General features: G+C 60.4%; 49 non-coding genes across 49 annotated transcripts; all 49 read left to right on the top strand.

Moving 5' to 3' along the window:
• The first annotated feature begins 34 nt into the window (after positions 1-34).
• LOC134074002 (5S ribosomal RNA) lies at positions 35-153 on the top strand. Its single transcript, XR_009937461.1, has one exon. It is a non-coding gene; the product is annotated as a 5S ribosomal RNA (ribosomal RNA).
• A 73-nt stretch (positions 154-226) lies between these two features.
• LOC134074001 (5S ribosomal RNA) lies at positions 227-345 on the top strand. The gene has a single exon (XR_009937460.1). It is a non-coding gene; the product is annotated as a 5S ribosomal RNA (ribosomal RNA).
• Positions 346-418: 73 nt separating this feature from the next.
• On the top strand, positions 419-537 carry LOC134073999 (5S ribosomal RNA). Its single transcript, XR_009937458.1, has one exon. It is a non-coding gene; the product is annotated as a 5S ribosomal RNA (ribosomal RNA).
• Positions 538-610: 73 nt separating this feature from the next.
• On the top strand, positions 611-729 carry LOC134073997 (5S ribosomal RNA). Its single transcript, XR_009937457.1, has one exon. It is a non-coding gene; the product is annotated as a 5S ribosomal RNA (ribosomal RNA).
• Positions 730-802: 73 nt separating this feature from the next.
• LOC134073996 (5S ribosomal RNA) lies at positions 803-921 on the top strand. The gene has a single exon (XR_009937456.1). It is a non-coding gene; the product is annotated as a 5S ribosomal RNA (ribosomal RNA).
• A 73-nt stretch (positions 922-994) lies between these two features.
• Positions 995-1,113, top strand: LOC134073995 (5S ribosomal RNA). Its single transcript, XR_009937455.1, has one exon. It is a non-coding gene; the product is annotated as a 5S ribosomal RNA (ribosomal RNA).
• Positions 1,114-1,186: 73 nt separating this feature from the next.
• On the top strand, positions 1,187-1,305 carry LOC134073994 (5S ribosomal RNA). The gene has a single exon (XR_009937454.1). It is a non-coding gene; the product is annotated as a 5S ribosomal RNA (ribosomal RNA).
• Positions 1,306-1,378: 73 nt separating this feature from the next.
• LOC134073993 (5S ribosomal RNA) lies at positions 1,379-1,497 on the top strand. The gene has a single exon (XR_009937453.1). It is a non-coding gene; the product is annotated as a 5S ribosomal RNA (ribosomal RNA).
• Positions 1,498-1,570: 73 nt separating this feature from the next.
• Positions 1,571-1,689, top strand: LOC134073992 (5S ribosomal RNA). The gene has a single exon (XR_009937452.1). It is a non-coding gene; the product is annotated as a 5S ribosomal RNA (ribosomal RNA).
• Positions 1,690-1,762: 73 nt separating this feature from the next.
• On the top strand, positions 1,763-1,881 carry LOC134073991 (5S ribosomal RNA). The gene has a single exon (XR_009937451.1). It is a non-coding gene; the product is annotated as a 5S ribosomal RNA (ribosomal RNA).
• Positions 1,882-1,954: 73 nt separating this feature from the next.
• LOC134073990 (5S ribosomal RNA) lies at positions 1,955-2,073 on the top strand. The gene has a single exon (XR_009937450.1). It is a non-coding gene; the product is annotated as a 5S ribosomal RNA (ribosomal RNA).
• Positions 2,074-2,146: 73 nt separating this feature from the next.
• LOC134073989 (5S ribosomal RNA) lies at positions 2,147-2,265 on the top strand. The gene has a single exon (XR_009937449.1). It is a non-coding gene; the product is annotated as a 5S ribosomal RNA (ribosomal RNA).
• A 73-nt stretch (positions 2,266-2,338) lies between these two features.
• Positions 2,339-2,457, top strand: LOC134073987 (5S ribosomal RNA). Its single transcript, XR_009937447.1, has one exon. It is a non-coding gene; the product is annotated as a 5S ribosomal RNA (ribosomal RNA).
• Positions 2,458-2,530: 73 nt separating this feature from the next.
• LOC134073986 (5S ribosomal RNA) lies at positions 2,531-2,649 on the top strand. Its single transcript, XR_009937446.1, has one exon. It is a non-coding gene; the product is annotated as a 5S ribosomal RNA (ribosomal RNA).
• A 73-nt stretch (positions 2,650-2,722) lies between these two features.
• LOC134073985 (5S ribosomal RNA) lies at positions 2,723-2,841 on the top strand. The gene has a single exon (XR_009937445.1). It is a non-coding gene; the product is annotated as a 5S ribosomal RNA (ribosomal RNA).
• Positions 2,842-2,914: 73 nt separating this feature from the next.
• On the top strand, positions 2,915-3,033 carry LOC134073984 (5S ribosomal RNA). The gene has a single exon (XR_009937444.1). It is a non-coding gene; the product is annotated as a 5S ribosomal RNA (ribosomal RNA).
• Positions 3,034-3,106: 73 nt separating this feature from the next.
• Positions 3,107-3,225, top strand: LOC134073983 (5S ribosomal RNA). Its single transcript, XR_009937443.1, has one exon. It is a non-coding gene; the product is annotated as a 5S ribosomal RNA (ribosomal RNA).
• Positions 3,226-3,298: 73 nt separating this feature from the next.
• On the top strand, positions 3,299-3,417 carry LOC134073981 (5S ribosomal RNA). The gene has a single exon (XR_009937442.1). It is a non-coding gene; the product is annotated as a 5S ribosomal RNA (ribosomal RNA).
• A 73-nt stretch (positions 3,418-3,490) lies between these two features.
• Positions 3,491-3,609, top strand: LOC134073980 (5S ribosomal RNA). Its single transcript, XR_009937441.1, has one exon. It is a non-coding gene; the product is annotated as a 5S ribosomal RNA (ribosomal RNA).
• A 73-nt stretch (positions 3,610-3,682) lies between these two features.
• Positions 3,683-3,801, top strand: LOC134073979 (5S ribosomal RNA). The gene has a single exon (XR_009937440.1). It is a non-coding gene; the product is annotated as a 5S ribosomal RNA (ribosomal RNA).
• Positions 3,802-3,874: 73 nt separating this feature from the next.
• Positions 3,875-3,993, top strand: LOC134073978 (5S ribosomal RNA). Its single transcript, XR_009937439.1, has one exon. It is a non-coding gene; the product is annotated as a 5S ribosomal RNA (ribosomal RNA).
• Positions 3,994-4,066: 73 nt separating this feature from the next.
• Positions 4,067-4,185, top strand: LOC134073977 (5S ribosomal RNA). Its single transcript, XR_009937438.1, has one exon. It is a non-coding gene; the product is annotated as a 5S ribosomal RNA (ribosomal RNA).
• A 73-nt stretch (positions 4,186-4,258) lies between these two features.
• LOC134073975 (5S ribosomal RNA) lies at positions 4,259-4,377 on the top strand. Its single transcript, XR_009937436.1, has one exon. It is a non-coding gene; the product is annotated as a 5S ribosomal RNA (ribosomal RNA).
• Positions 4,378-4,450: 73 nt separating this feature from the next.
• Positions 4,451-4,569, top strand: LOC134073974 (5S ribosomal RNA). The gene has a single exon (XR_009937435.1). It is a non-coding gene; the product is annotated as a 5S ribosomal RNA (ribosomal RNA).
• A 73-nt stretch (positions 4,570-4,642) lies between these two features.
• On the top strand, positions 4,643-4,761 carry LOC134073973 (5S ribosomal RNA). The gene has a single exon (XR_009937434.1). It is a non-coding gene; the product is annotated as a 5S ribosomal RNA (ribosomal RNA).
• A 73-nt stretch (positions 4,762-4,834) lies between these two features.
• LOC134073972 (5S ribosomal RNA) lies at positions 4,835-4,953 on the top strand. Its single transcript, XR_009937433.1, has one exon. It is a non-coding gene; the product is annotated as a 5S ribosomal RNA (ribosomal RNA).
• A 73-nt stretch (positions 4,954-5,026) lies between these two features.
• LOC134073971 (5S ribosomal RNA) lies at positions 5,027-5,145 on the top strand. The gene has a single exon (XR_009937432.1). It is a non-coding gene; the product is annotated as a 5S ribosomal RNA (ribosomal RNA).
• A 73-nt stretch (positions 5,146-5,218) lies between these two features.
• Positions 5,219-5,337, top strand: LOC134073970 (5S ribosomal RNA). The gene has a single exon (XR_009937431.1). It is a non-coding gene; the product is annotated as a 5S ribosomal RNA (ribosomal RNA).
• Positions 5,338-5,410: 73 nt separating this feature from the next.
• On the top strand, positions 5,411-5,529 carry LOC134073969 (5S ribosomal RNA). The gene has a single exon (XR_009937430.1). It is a non-coding gene; the product is annotated as a 5S ribosomal RNA (ribosomal RNA).
• Positions 5,530-5,602: 73 nt separating this feature from the next.
• On the top strand, positions 5,603-5,721 carry LOC134073968 (5S ribosomal RNA). Its single transcript, XR_009937429.1, has one exon. It is a non-coding gene; the product is annotated as a 5S ribosomal RNA (ribosomal RNA).
• Positions 5,722-5,794: 73 nt separating this feature from the next.
• Positions 5,795-5,913, top strand: LOC134073967 (5S ribosomal RNA). The gene has a single exon (XR_009937428.1). It is a non-coding gene; the product is annotated as a 5S ribosomal RNA (ribosomal RNA).
• A 73-nt stretch (positions 5,914-5,986) lies between these two features.
• On the top strand, positions 5,987-6,105 carry LOC134073965 (5S ribosomal RNA). Its single transcript, XR_009937427.1, has one exon. It is a non-coding gene; the product is annotated as a 5S ribosomal RNA (ribosomal RNA).
• A 73-nt stretch (positions 6,106-6,178) lies between these two features.
• Positions 6,179-6,297, top strand: LOC134073963 (5S ribosomal RNA). The gene has a single exon (XR_009937425.1). It is a non-coding gene; the product is annotated as a 5S ribosomal RNA (ribosomal RNA).
• A 73-nt stretch (positions 6,298-6,370) lies between these two features.
• On the top strand, positions 6,371-6,489 carry LOC134073962 (5S ribosomal RNA). Its single transcript, XR_009937424.1, has one exon. It is a non-coding gene; the product is annotated as a 5S ribosomal RNA (ribosomal RNA).
• Positions 6,490-6,562: 73 nt separating this feature from the next.
• Positions 6,563-6,681, top strand: LOC134073961 (5S ribosomal RNA). Its single transcript, XR_009937423.1, has one exon. It is a non-coding gene; the product is annotated as a 5S ribosomal RNA (ribosomal RNA).
• Positions 6,682-6,754: 73 nt separating this feature from the next.
• On the top strand, positions 6,755-6,873 carry LOC134073960 (5S ribosomal RNA). Its single transcript, XR_009937422.1, has one exon. It is a non-coding gene; the product is annotated as a 5S ribosomal RNA (ribosomal RNA).
• A 73-nt stretch (positions 6,874-6,946) lies between these two features.
• On the top strand, positions 6,947-7,065 carry LOC134073959 (5S ribosomal RNA). Its single transcript, XR_009937421.1, has one exon. It is a non-coding gene; the product is annotated as a 5S ribosomal RNA (ribosomal RNA).
• A 73-nt stretch (positions 7,066-7,138) lies between these two features.
• On the top strand, positions 7,139-7,257 carry LOC134073958 (5S ribosomal RNA). The gene has a single exon (XR_009937420.1). It is a non-coding gene; the product is annotated as a 5S ribosomal RNA (ribosomal RNA).
• A 73-nt stretch (positions 7,258-7,330) lies between these two features.
• On the top strand, positions 7,331-7,449 carry LOC134073957 (5S ribosomal RNA). Its single transcript, XR_009937419.1, has one exon. It is a non-coding gene; the product is annotated as a 5S ribosomal RNA (ribosomal RNA).
• Positions 7,450-7,522: 73 nt separating this feature from the next.
• On the top strand, positions 7,523-7,641 carry LOC134073956 (5S ribosomal RNA). The gene has a single exon (XR_009937418.1). It is a non-coding gene; the product is annotated as a 5S ribosomal RNA (ribosomal RNA).
• Positions 7,642-7,714: 73 nt separating this feature from the next.
• LOC134073953 (5S ribosomal RNA) lies at positions 7,715-7,833 on the top strand. The gene has a single exon (XR_009937417.1). It is a non-coding gene; the product is annotated as a 5S ribosomal RNA (ribosomal RNA).
• Positions 7,834-7,906: 73 nt separating this feature from the next.
• On the top strand, positions 7,907-8,025 carry LOC134073952 (5S ribosomal RNA). Its single transcript, XR_009937416.1, has one exon. It is a non-coding gene; the product is annotated as a 5S ribosomal RNA (ribosomal RNA).
• A 73-nt stretch (positions 8,026-8,098) lies between these two features.
• LOC134073950 (5S ribosomal RNA) lies at positions 8,099-8,217 on the top strand. Its single transcript, XR_009937414.1, has one exon. It is a non-coding gene; the product is annotated as a 5S ribosomal RNA (ribosomal RNA).
• Positions 8,218-8,290: 73 nt separating this feature from the next.
• Positions 8,291-8,409, top strand: LOC134073949 (5S ribosomal RNA). Its single transcript, XR_009937413.1, has one exon. It is a non-coding gene; the product is annotated as a 5S ribosomal RNA (ribosomal RNA).
• A 73-nt stretch (positions 8,410-8,482) lies between these two features.
• Positions 8,483-8,601, top strand: LOC134073948 (5S ribosomal RNA). Its single transcript, XR_009937412.1, has one exon. It is a non-coding gene; the product is annotated as a 5S ribosomal RNA (ribosomal RNA).
• A 73-nt stretch (positions 8,602-8,674) lies between these two features.
• On the top strand, positions 8,675-8,793 carry LOC134073947 (5S ribosomal RNA). The gene has a single exon (XR_009937411.1). It is a non-coding gene; the product is annotated as a 5S ribosomal RNA (ribosomal RNA).
• Positions 8,794-8,866: 73 nt separating this feature from the next.
• LOC134073946 (5S ribosomal RNA) lies at positions 8,867-8,985 on the top strand. The gene has a single exon (XR_009937410.1). It is a non-coding gene; the product is annotated as a 5S ribosomal RNA (ribosomal RNA).
• Positions 8,986-9,058: 73 nt separating this feature from the next.
• LOC134073945 (5S ribosomal RNA) lies at positions 9,059-9,177 on the top strand. The gene has a single exon (XR_009937409.1). It is a non-coding gene; the product is annotated as a 5S ribosomal RNA (ribosomal RNA).
• Positions 9,178-9,250: 73 nt separating this feature from the next.
• LOC134073944 (5S ribosomal RNA) lies at positions 9,251-9,369 on the top strand. Its single transcript, XR_009937408.1, has one exon. It is a non-coding gene; the product is annotated as a 5S ribosomal RNA (ribosomal RNA).
• Positions 9,370-9,416: the final 47 nt, after the last annotated feature.

Raw genomic sequence — 9,416 nt, 5'->3', positions numbered from 1 at the left:
CGCTTGAGGACTGGGTCCGAGTGGGGAGTTAATCGCTTACGGCCATACCGCGCTGAGCACGCCCGCTCTCGTCTGATCTCGGAAGCTAAGCAGCGCAGGGCCCGGTTAGTACTTGGATGGGAGACCGCCTGGGAATACCGGGTGCTGTAAGCGTTTTGCTTTGGATTGAGCTGCTTGCAGCCGCACCAGCTGCGCTTGAGGACTGGGTCCGAGTGGGGAGTTAATCGCTTACGGCCATACCGCGCTGAGCACGCCCGCTCTCGTCTGATCTCGGAAGCTAAGCAGCGCAGGGCCCGGTTAGTACTTGGATGGGAGACCGCCTGGGAATACCGGGTGCTGTAAGCGTTTTGCTTTGGATTGAGCTGCTTGCAGCCGCACCAGCTGCGCTTGAGGACTGGGTCCGAGTGGGGAGTTAATCGCTTACGGCCATACCGCGCTGAGCACGCCCGCTCTCGTCTGATCTCGGAAGCTAAGCAGCGCAGGGCCCGGTTAGTACTTGGATGGGAGACCGCCTGGGAATACCGGGTGCTGTAAGCGTTTTGCTTTGGATTGAGCTGCTTGCAGCCGCACCAGCTGCGCTTGAGGACTGGGTCCGAGTGGGGAGTTAATCGCTTACGGCCATACCGCGCTGAGCACGCCCGCTCTCGTCTGATCTCGGAAGCTAAGCAGCGCAGGGCCCGGTTAGTACTTGGATGGGAGACCGCCTGGGAATACCGGGTGCTGTAAGCGTTTTGCTTTGGATTGAGCTGCTTGCAGCCGCACCAGCTGCGCTTGAGGACTGGGTCCGAGTGGGGAGTTAATCGCTTACGGCCATACCGCGCTGAGCACGCCCGCTCTCGTCTGATCTCGGAAGCTAAGCAGCGCAGGGCCCGGTTAGTACTTGGATGGGAGACCGCCTGGGAATACCGGGTGCTGTAAGCGTTTTGCTTTGGATTGAGCTGCTTGCAGCCGCACCAGCTGCGCTTGAGGACTGGGTCCGAGTGGGGAGTTAATCGCTTACGGCCATACCGCGCTGAGCACGCCCGCTCTCGTCTGATCTCGGAAGCTAAGCAGCGCAGGGCCCGGTTAGTACTTGGATGGGAGACCGCCTGGGAATACCGGGTGCTGTAAGCGTTTTGCTTTGGATTGAGCTGCTTGCAGCCGCACCAGCTGCGCTTGAGGACTGGGTCCGAGTGGGGAGTTAATCGCTTACGGCCATACCGCGCTGAGCACGCCCGCTCTCGTCTGATCTCGGAAGCTAAGCAGCGCAGGGCCCGGTTAGTACTTGGATGGGAGACCGCCTGGGAATACCGGGTGCTGTAAGCGTTTTGCTTTGGATTGAGCTGCTTGCAGCCGCACCAGCTGCGCTTGAGGACTGGGTCCGAGTGGGGAGTTAATCGCTTACGGCCATACCGCGCTGAGCACGCCCGCTCTCGTCTGATCTCGGAAGCTAAGCAGCGCAGGGCCCGGTTAGTACTTGGATGGGAGACCGCCTGGGAATACCGGGTGCTGTAAGCGTTTTGCTTTGGATTGAGCTGCTTGCAGCCGCACCAGCTGCGCTTGAGGACTGGGTCCGAGTGGGGAGTTAATCGCTTACGGCCATACCGCGCTGAGCACGCCCGCTCTCGTCTGATCTCGGAAGCTAAGCAGCGCAGGGCCCGGTTAGTACTTGGATGGGAGACCGCCTGGGAATACCGGGTGCTGTAAGCGTTTTGCTTTGGATTGAGCTGCTTGCAGCCGCACCAGCTGCGCTTGAGGACTGGGTCCGAGTGGGGAGTTAATCGCTTACGGCCATACCGCGCTGAGCACGCCCGCTCTCGTCTGATCTCGGAAGCTAAGCAGCGCAGGGCCCGGTTAGTACTTGGATGGGAGACCGCCTGGGAATACCGGGTGCTGTAAGCGTTTTGCTTTGGATTGAGCTGCTTGCAGCCGCACCAGCTGCGCTTGAGGACTGGGTCCGAGTGGGGAGTTAATCGCTTACGGCCATACCGCGCTGAGCACGCCCGCTCTCGTCTGATCTCGGAAGCTAAGCAGCGCAGGGCCCGGTTAGTACTTGGATGGGAGACCGCCTGGGAATACCGGGTGCTGTAAGCGTTTTGCTTTGGATTGAGCTGCTTGCAGCCGCACCAGCTGCGCTTGAGGACTGGGTCCGAGTGGGGAGTTAATCGCTTACGGCCATACCGCGCTGAGCACGCCCGCTCTCGTCTGATCTCGGAAGCTAAGCAGCGCAGGGCCCGGTTAGTACTTGGATGGGAGACCGCCTGGGAATACCGGGTGCTGTAAGCGTTTTGCTTTGGATTGAGCTGCTTGCAGCCGCACCAGCTGCGCTTGAGGACTGGGTCCGAGTGGGGAGTTAATCGCTTACGGCCATACCGCGCTGAGCACGCCCGCTCTCGTCTGATCTCGGAAGCTAAGCAGCGCAGGGCCCGGTTAGTACTTGGATGGGAGACCGCCTGGGAATACCGGGTGCTGTAAGCGTTTTGCTTTGGATTGAGCTGCTTGCAGCCGCACCAGCTGCGCTTGAGGACTGGGTCCGAGTGGGGAGTTAATCGCTTACGGCCATACCGCGCTGAGCACGCCCGCTCTCGTCTGATCTCGGAAGCTAAGCAGCGCAGGGCCCGGTTAGTACTTGGATGGGAGACCGCCTGGGAATACCGGGTGCTGTAAGCGTTTTGCTTTGGATTGAGCTGCTTGCAGCCGCACCAGCTGCGCTTGAGGACTGGGTCCGAGTGGGGAGTTAATCGCTTACGGCCATACCGCGCTGAGCACGCCCGCTCTCGTCTGATCTCGGAAGCTAAGCAGCGCAGGGCCCGGTTAGTACTTGGATGGGAGACCGCCTGGGAATACCGGGTGCTGTAAGCGTTTTGCTTTGGATTGAGCTGCTTGCAGCCGCACCAGCTGCGCTTGAGGACTGGGTCCGAGTGGGGAGTTAATCGCTTACGGCCATACCGCGCTGAGCACGCCCGCTCTCGTCTGATCTCGGAAGCTAAGCAGCGCAGGGCCCGGTTAGTACTTGGATGGGAGACCGCCTGGGAATACCGGGTGCTGTAAGCGTTTTGCTTTGGATTGAGCTGCTTGCAGCCGCACCAGCTGCGCTTGAGGACTGGGTCCGAGTGGGGAGTTAATCGCTTACGGCCATACCGCGCTGAGCACGCCCGCTCTCGTCTGATCTCGGAAGCTAAGCAGCGCAGGGCCCGGTTAGTACTTGGATGGGAGACCGCCTGGGAATACCGGGTGCTGTAAGCGTTTTGCTTTGGATTGAGCTGCTTGCAGCCGCACCAGCTGCGCTTGAGGACTGGGTCCGAGTGGGGAGTTAATCGCTTACGGCCATACCGCGCTGAGCACGCCCGCTCTCGTCTGATCTCGGAAGCTAAGCAGCGCAGGGCCCGGTTAGTACTTGGATGGGAGACCGCCTGGGAATACCGGGTGCTGTAAGCGTTTTGCTTTGGATTGAGCTGCTTGCAGCCGCACCAGCTGCGCTTGAGGACTGGGTCCGAGTGGGGAGTTAATCGCTTACGGCCATACCGCGCTGAGCACGCCCGCTCTCGTCTGATCTCGGAAGCTAAGCAGCGCAGGGCCCGGTTAGTACTTGGATGGGAGACCGCCTGGGAATACCGGGTGCTGTAAGCGTTTTGCTTTGGATTGAGCTGCTTGCAGCCGCACCAGCTGCGCTTGAGGACTGGGTCCGAGTGGGGAGTTAATCGCTTACGGCCATACCGCGCTGAGCACGCCCGCTCTCGTCTGATCTCGGAAGCTAAGCAGCGCAGGGCCCGGTTAGTACTTGGATGGGAGACCGCCTGGGAATACCGGGTGCTGTAAGCGTTTTGCTTTGGATTGAGCTGCTTGCAGCCGCACCAGCTGCGCTTGAGGACTGGGTCCGAGTGGGGAGTTAATCGCTTACGGCCATACCGCGCTGAGCACGCCCGCTCTCGTCTGATCTCGGAAGCTAAGCAGCGCAGGGCCCGGTTAGTACTTGGATGGGAGACCGCCTGGGAATACCGGGTGCTGTAAGCGTTTTGCTTTGGATTGAGCTGCTTGCAGCCGCACCAGCTGCGCTTGAGGACTGGGTCCGAGTGGGGAGTTAATCGCTTACGGCCATACCGCGCTGAGCACGCCCGCTCTCGTCTGATCTCGGAAGCTAAGCAGCGCAGGGCCCGGTTAGTACTTGGATGGGAGACCGCCTGGGAATACCGGGTGCTGTAAGCGTTTTGCTTTGGATTGAGCTGCTTGCAGCCGCACCAGCTGCGCTTGAGGACTGGGTCCGAGTGGGGAGTTAATCGCTTACGGCCATACCGCGCTGAGCACGCCCGCTCTCGTCTGATCTCGGAAGCTAAGCAGCGCAGGGCCCGGTTAGTACTTGGATGGGAGACCGCCTGGGAATACCGGGTGCTGTAAGCGTTTTGCTTTGGATTGAGCTGCTTGCAGCCGCACCAGCTGCGCTTGAGGACTGGGTCCGAGTGGGGAGTTAATCGCTTACGGCCATACCGCGCTGAGCACGCCCGCTCTCGTCTGATCTCGGAAGCTAAGCAGCGCAGGGCCCGGTTAGTACTTGGATGGGAGACCGCCTGGGAATACCGGGTGCTGTAAGCGTTTTGCTTTGGATTGAGCTGCTTGCAGCCGCACCAGCTGCGCTTGAGGACTGGGTCCGAGTGGGGAGTTAATCGCTTACGGCCATACCGCGCTGAGCACGCCCGCTCTCGTCTGATCTCGGAAGCTAAGCAGCGCAGGGCCCGGTTAGTACTTGGATGGGAGACCGCCTGGGAATACCGGGTGCTGTAAGCGTTTTGCTTTGGATTGAGCTGCTTGCAGCCGCACCAGCTGCGCTTGAGGACTGGGTCCGAGTGGGGAGTTAATCGCTTACGGCCATACCGCGCTGAGCACGCCCGCTCTCGTCTGATCTCGGAAGCTAAGCAGCGCAGGGCCCGGTTAGTACTTGGATGGGAGACCGCCTGGGAATACCGGGTGCTGTAAGCGTTTTGCTTTGGATTGAGCTGCTTGCAGCCGCACCAGCTGCGCTTGAGGACTGGGTCCGAGTGGGGAGTTAATCGCTTACGGCCATACCGCGCTGAGCACGCCCGCTCTCGTCTGATCTCGGAAGCTAAGCAGCGCAGGGCCCGGTTAGTACTTGGATGGGAGACCGCCTGGGAATACCGGGTGCTGTAAGCGTTTTGCTTTGGATTGAGCTGCTTGCAGCCGCACCAGCTGCGCTTGAGGACTGGGTCCGAGTGGGGAGTTAATCGCTTACGGCCATACCGCGCTGAGCACGCCCGCTCTCGTCTGATCTCGGAAGCTAAGCAGCGCAGGGCCCGGTTAGTACTTGGATGGGAGACCGCCTGGGAATACCGGGTGCTGTAAGCGTTTTGCTTTGGATTGAGCTGCTTGCAGCCGCACCAGCTGCGCTTGAGGACTGGGTCCGAGTGGGGAGTTAATCGCTTACGGCCATACCGCGCTGAGCACGCCCGCTCTCGTCTGATCTCGGAAGCTAAGCAGCGCAGGGCCCGGTTAGTACTTGGATGGGAGACCGCCTGGGAATACCGGGTGCTGTAAGCGTTTTGCTTTGGATTGAGCTGCTTGCAGCCGCACCAGCTGCGCTTGAGGACTGGGTCCGAGTGGGGAGTTAATCGCTTACGGCCATACCGCGCTGAGCACGCCCGCTCTCGTCTGATCTCGGAAGCTAAGCAGCGCAGGGCCCGGTTAGTACTTGGATGGGAGACCGCCTGGGAATACCGGGTGCTGTAAGCGTTTTGCTTTGGATTGAGCTGCTTGCAGCCGCACCAGCTGCGCTTGAGGACTGGGTCCGAGTGGGGAGTTAATCGCTTACGGCCATACCGCGCTGAGCACGCCCGCTCTCGTCTGATCTCGGAAGCTAAGCAGCGCAGGGCCCGGTTAGTACTTGGATGGGAGACCGCCTGGGAATACCGGGTGCTGTAAGCGTTTTGCTTTGGATTGAGCTGCTTGCAGCCGCACCAGCTGCGCTTGAGGACTGGGTCCGAGTGGGGAGTTAATCGCTTACGGCCATACCGCGCTGAGCACGCCCGCTCTCGTCTGATCTCGGAAGCTAAGCAGCGCAGGGCCCGGTTAGTACTTGGATGGGAGACCGCCTGGGAATACCGGGTGCTGTAAGCGTTTTGCTTTGGATTGAGCTGCTTGCAGCCGCACCAGCTGCGCTTGAGGACTGGGTCCGAGTGGGGAGTTAATCGCTTACGGCCATACCGCGCTGAGCACGCCCGCTCTCGTCTGATCTCGGAAGCTAAGCAGCGCAGGGCCCGGTTAGTACTTGGATGGGAGACCGCCTGGGAATACCGGGTGCTGTAAGCGTTTTGCTTTGGATTGAGCTGCTTGCAGCCGCACCAGCTGCGCTTGAGGACTGGGTCCGAGTGGGGAGTTAATCGCTTACGGCCATACCGCGCTGAGCACGCCCGCTCTCGTCTGATCTCGGAAGCTAAGCAGCGCAGGGCCCGGTTAGTACTTGGATGGGAGACCGCCTGGGAATACCGGGTGCTGTAAGCGTTTTGCTTTGGATTGAGCTGCTTGCAGCCGCACCAGCTGCGCTTGAGGACTGGGTCCGAGTGGGGAGTTAATCGCTTACGGCCATACCGCGCTGAGCACGCCCGCTCTCGTCTGATCTCGGAAGCTAAGCAGCGCAGGGCCCGGTTAGTACTTGGATGGGAGACCGCCTGGGAATACCGGGTGCTGTAAGCGTTTTGCTTTGGATTGAGCTGCTTGCAGCCGCACCAGCTGCGCTTGAGGACTGGGTCCGAGTGGGGAGTTAATCGCTTACGGCCATACCGCGCTGAGCACGCCCGCTCTCGTCTGATCTCGGAAGCTAAGCAGCGCAGGGCCCGGTTAGTACTTGGATGGGAGACCGCCTGGGAATACCGGGTGCTGTAAGCGTTTTGCTTTGGATTGAGCTGCTTGCAGCCGCACCAGCTGCGCTTGAGGACTGGGTCCGAGTGGGGAGTTAATCGCTTACGGCCATACCGCGCTGAGCACGCCCGCTCTCGTCTGATCTCGGAAGCTAAGCAGCGCAGGGCCCGGTTAGTACTTGGATGGGAGACCGCCTGGGAATACCGGGTGCTGTAAGCGTTTTGCTTTGGATTGAGCTGCTTGCAGCCGCACCAGCTGCGCTTGAGGACTGGGTCCGAGTGGGGAGTTAATCGCTTACGGCCATACCGCGCTGAGCACGCCCGCTCTCGTCTGATCTCGGAAGCTAAGCAGCGCAGGGCCCGGTTAGTACTTGGATGGGAGACCGCCTGGGAATACCGGGTGCTGTAAGCGTTTTGCTTTGGATTGAGCTGCTTGCAGCCGCACCAGCTGCGCTTGAGGACTGGGTCCGAGTGGGGAGTTAATCGCTTACGGCCATACCGCGCTGAGCACGCCCGCTCTCGTCTGATCTCGGAAGCTAAGCAGCGCAGGGCCCGGTTAGTACTTGGATGGGAGACCGCCTGGGAATACCGGGTGCTGTAAGCGTTTTGCTTTGGATTGAGCTGCTTGCAGCCGCACCAGCTGCGCTTGAGGACTGGGTCCGAGTGGGGAGTTAATCGCTTACGGCCATACCGCGCTGAGCACGCCCGCTCTCGTCTGATCTCGGAAGCTAAGCAGCGCAGGGCCCGGTTAGTACTTGGATGGGAGACCGCCTGGGAATACCGGGTGCTGTAAGCGTTTTGCTTTGGATTGAGCTGCTTGCAGCCGCACCAGCTGCGCTTGAGGACTGGGTCCGAGTGGGGAGTTAATCGCTTACGGCCATACCGCGCTGAGCACGCCCGCTCTCGTCTGATCTCGGAAGCTAAGCAGCGCAGGGCCCGGTTAGTACTTGGATGGGAGACCGCCTGGGAATACCGGGTGCTGTAAGCGTTTTGCTTTGGATTGAGCTGCTTGCAGCCGCACCAGCTGCGCTTGAGGACTGGGTCCGAGTGGGGAGTTAATCGCTTACGGCCATACCGCGCTGAGCACGCCCGCTCTCGTCTGATCTCGGAAGCTAAGCAGCGCAGGGCCCGGTTAGTACTTGGATGGGAGACCGCCTGGGAATACCGGGTGCTGTAAGCGTTTTGCTTTGGATTGAGCTGCTTGCAGCCGCACCAGCTGCGCTTGAGGACTGGGTCCGAGTGGGGAGTTAATCGCTTACGGCCATACCGCGCTGAGCACGCCCGCTCTCGTCTGATCTCGGAAGCTAAGCAGCGCAGGGCCCGGTTAGTACTTGGATGGGAGACCGCCTGGGAATACCGGGTGCTGTAAGCGTTTTGCTTTGGATTGAGCTGCTTGCAGCCGCACCAGCTGCGCTTGAGGACTGGGTCCGAGTGGGGAGTTAATCGCTTACGGCCATACCGCGCTGAGCACGCCCGCTCTCGTCTGATCTCGGAAGCTAAGCAGCGCAGGGCCCGGTTAGTACTTGGATGGGAGACCGCCTGGGAATACCGGGTGCTGTAAGCGTTTTGCTTTGGATTGAGCTGCTTGCAGCCGCACCAGCTGCGCTTGAGGACTGGGTCCGAGTGGGGAGTTAATCGCTTACGGCCATACCGCGCTGAGCACGCCCGCTCTCGTCTGATCTCGGAAGCTAAGCAGCGCAGGGCCCGGTTAGTACTTGGATGGGAGACCGCCTGGGAATACCGGGTGCTGTAAGCGTTTTGCTTTGGATTGAGCTGCTTGCAGCCGCACCAGCTGCGCTTGAGGACTGGGTCCGAGTGGGGAGTTAATCGCTTACGGCCATACCGCGCTGAGCACGCCCGCTCTCGTCTGATCTCGGAAGCTAAGCAGCGCAGGGCCCGGTTAGTACTTGGATGGGAGACCGCCTGGGAATACCGGGTGCTGTAAGCGTTTTGCTTTGGATTGAGCTGCTTGCAGCCGCACCAGCTGCGCTTGAGGACTGGGTCCGAGTGGGGAGTTAATCGCTTACGGCCATACCGCGCTGAGCACGCCCGCTCTCGTCTGATCTCGGAAGCTAAGCAGCGCAGGGCCCGGTTAGTACTTGGATGGGAGACCGCCTGGGAATACCGGGTGCTGTAAGCGTTTTGCTTTGGATTGAGCTGCTTGCAGCCGCACCAGCTGCGCTTGAGGACTGGGTCCGAGTGGGGAGTTAATCGCTTACGGCCATACCGCGCTGAGCACGCCCGCTCTCGTCTGATCTCGGAAGCTAAGCAGCGCAGGGCCCGGTTAGTACTTGGATGGGAGACCGCCTGGGAATACCGGGTGCTGTAAGCGTTTTGCTTTGGATTGAGCTGCTTGCAGCCGCACCAGCTGCGCTTGAGGACTGGGTCCGAGTGGGGAGTTAATCGCTTACGGCCATACCGCGCTGAGCACGCCCGCTCTCGTCTGATCTCGGAAGCTAAGCAGCGCAGGGCCCGGTTAGTACTTGGATGGGAGACCGCCTGGGAATACCGGGTGCTGTAAGCGTTTTGCTTTGGATTGAGCTGCTTGCAGCCGCACCAGCTGCGCTTGAG

Source organism: Sardina pilchardus, unplaced genomic scaffold (genome assembly GCF_963854185.1).
Source record: "Sardina pilchardus unplaced genomic scaffold, fSarPil1.1 HAP1_SCAFFOLD_180, whole genome shotgun sequence".
In the NCBI taxonomy this organism is placed as follows: Eukaryota; Metazoa; Chordata; class Actinopteri; order Clupeiformes; family Clupeidae; genus Sardina; species Sardina pilchardus.
The sequence above is the reverse complement of the archived record's forward strand: the minus strand, read 5'-3'. Positions and strand labels throughout refer to the sequence as shown.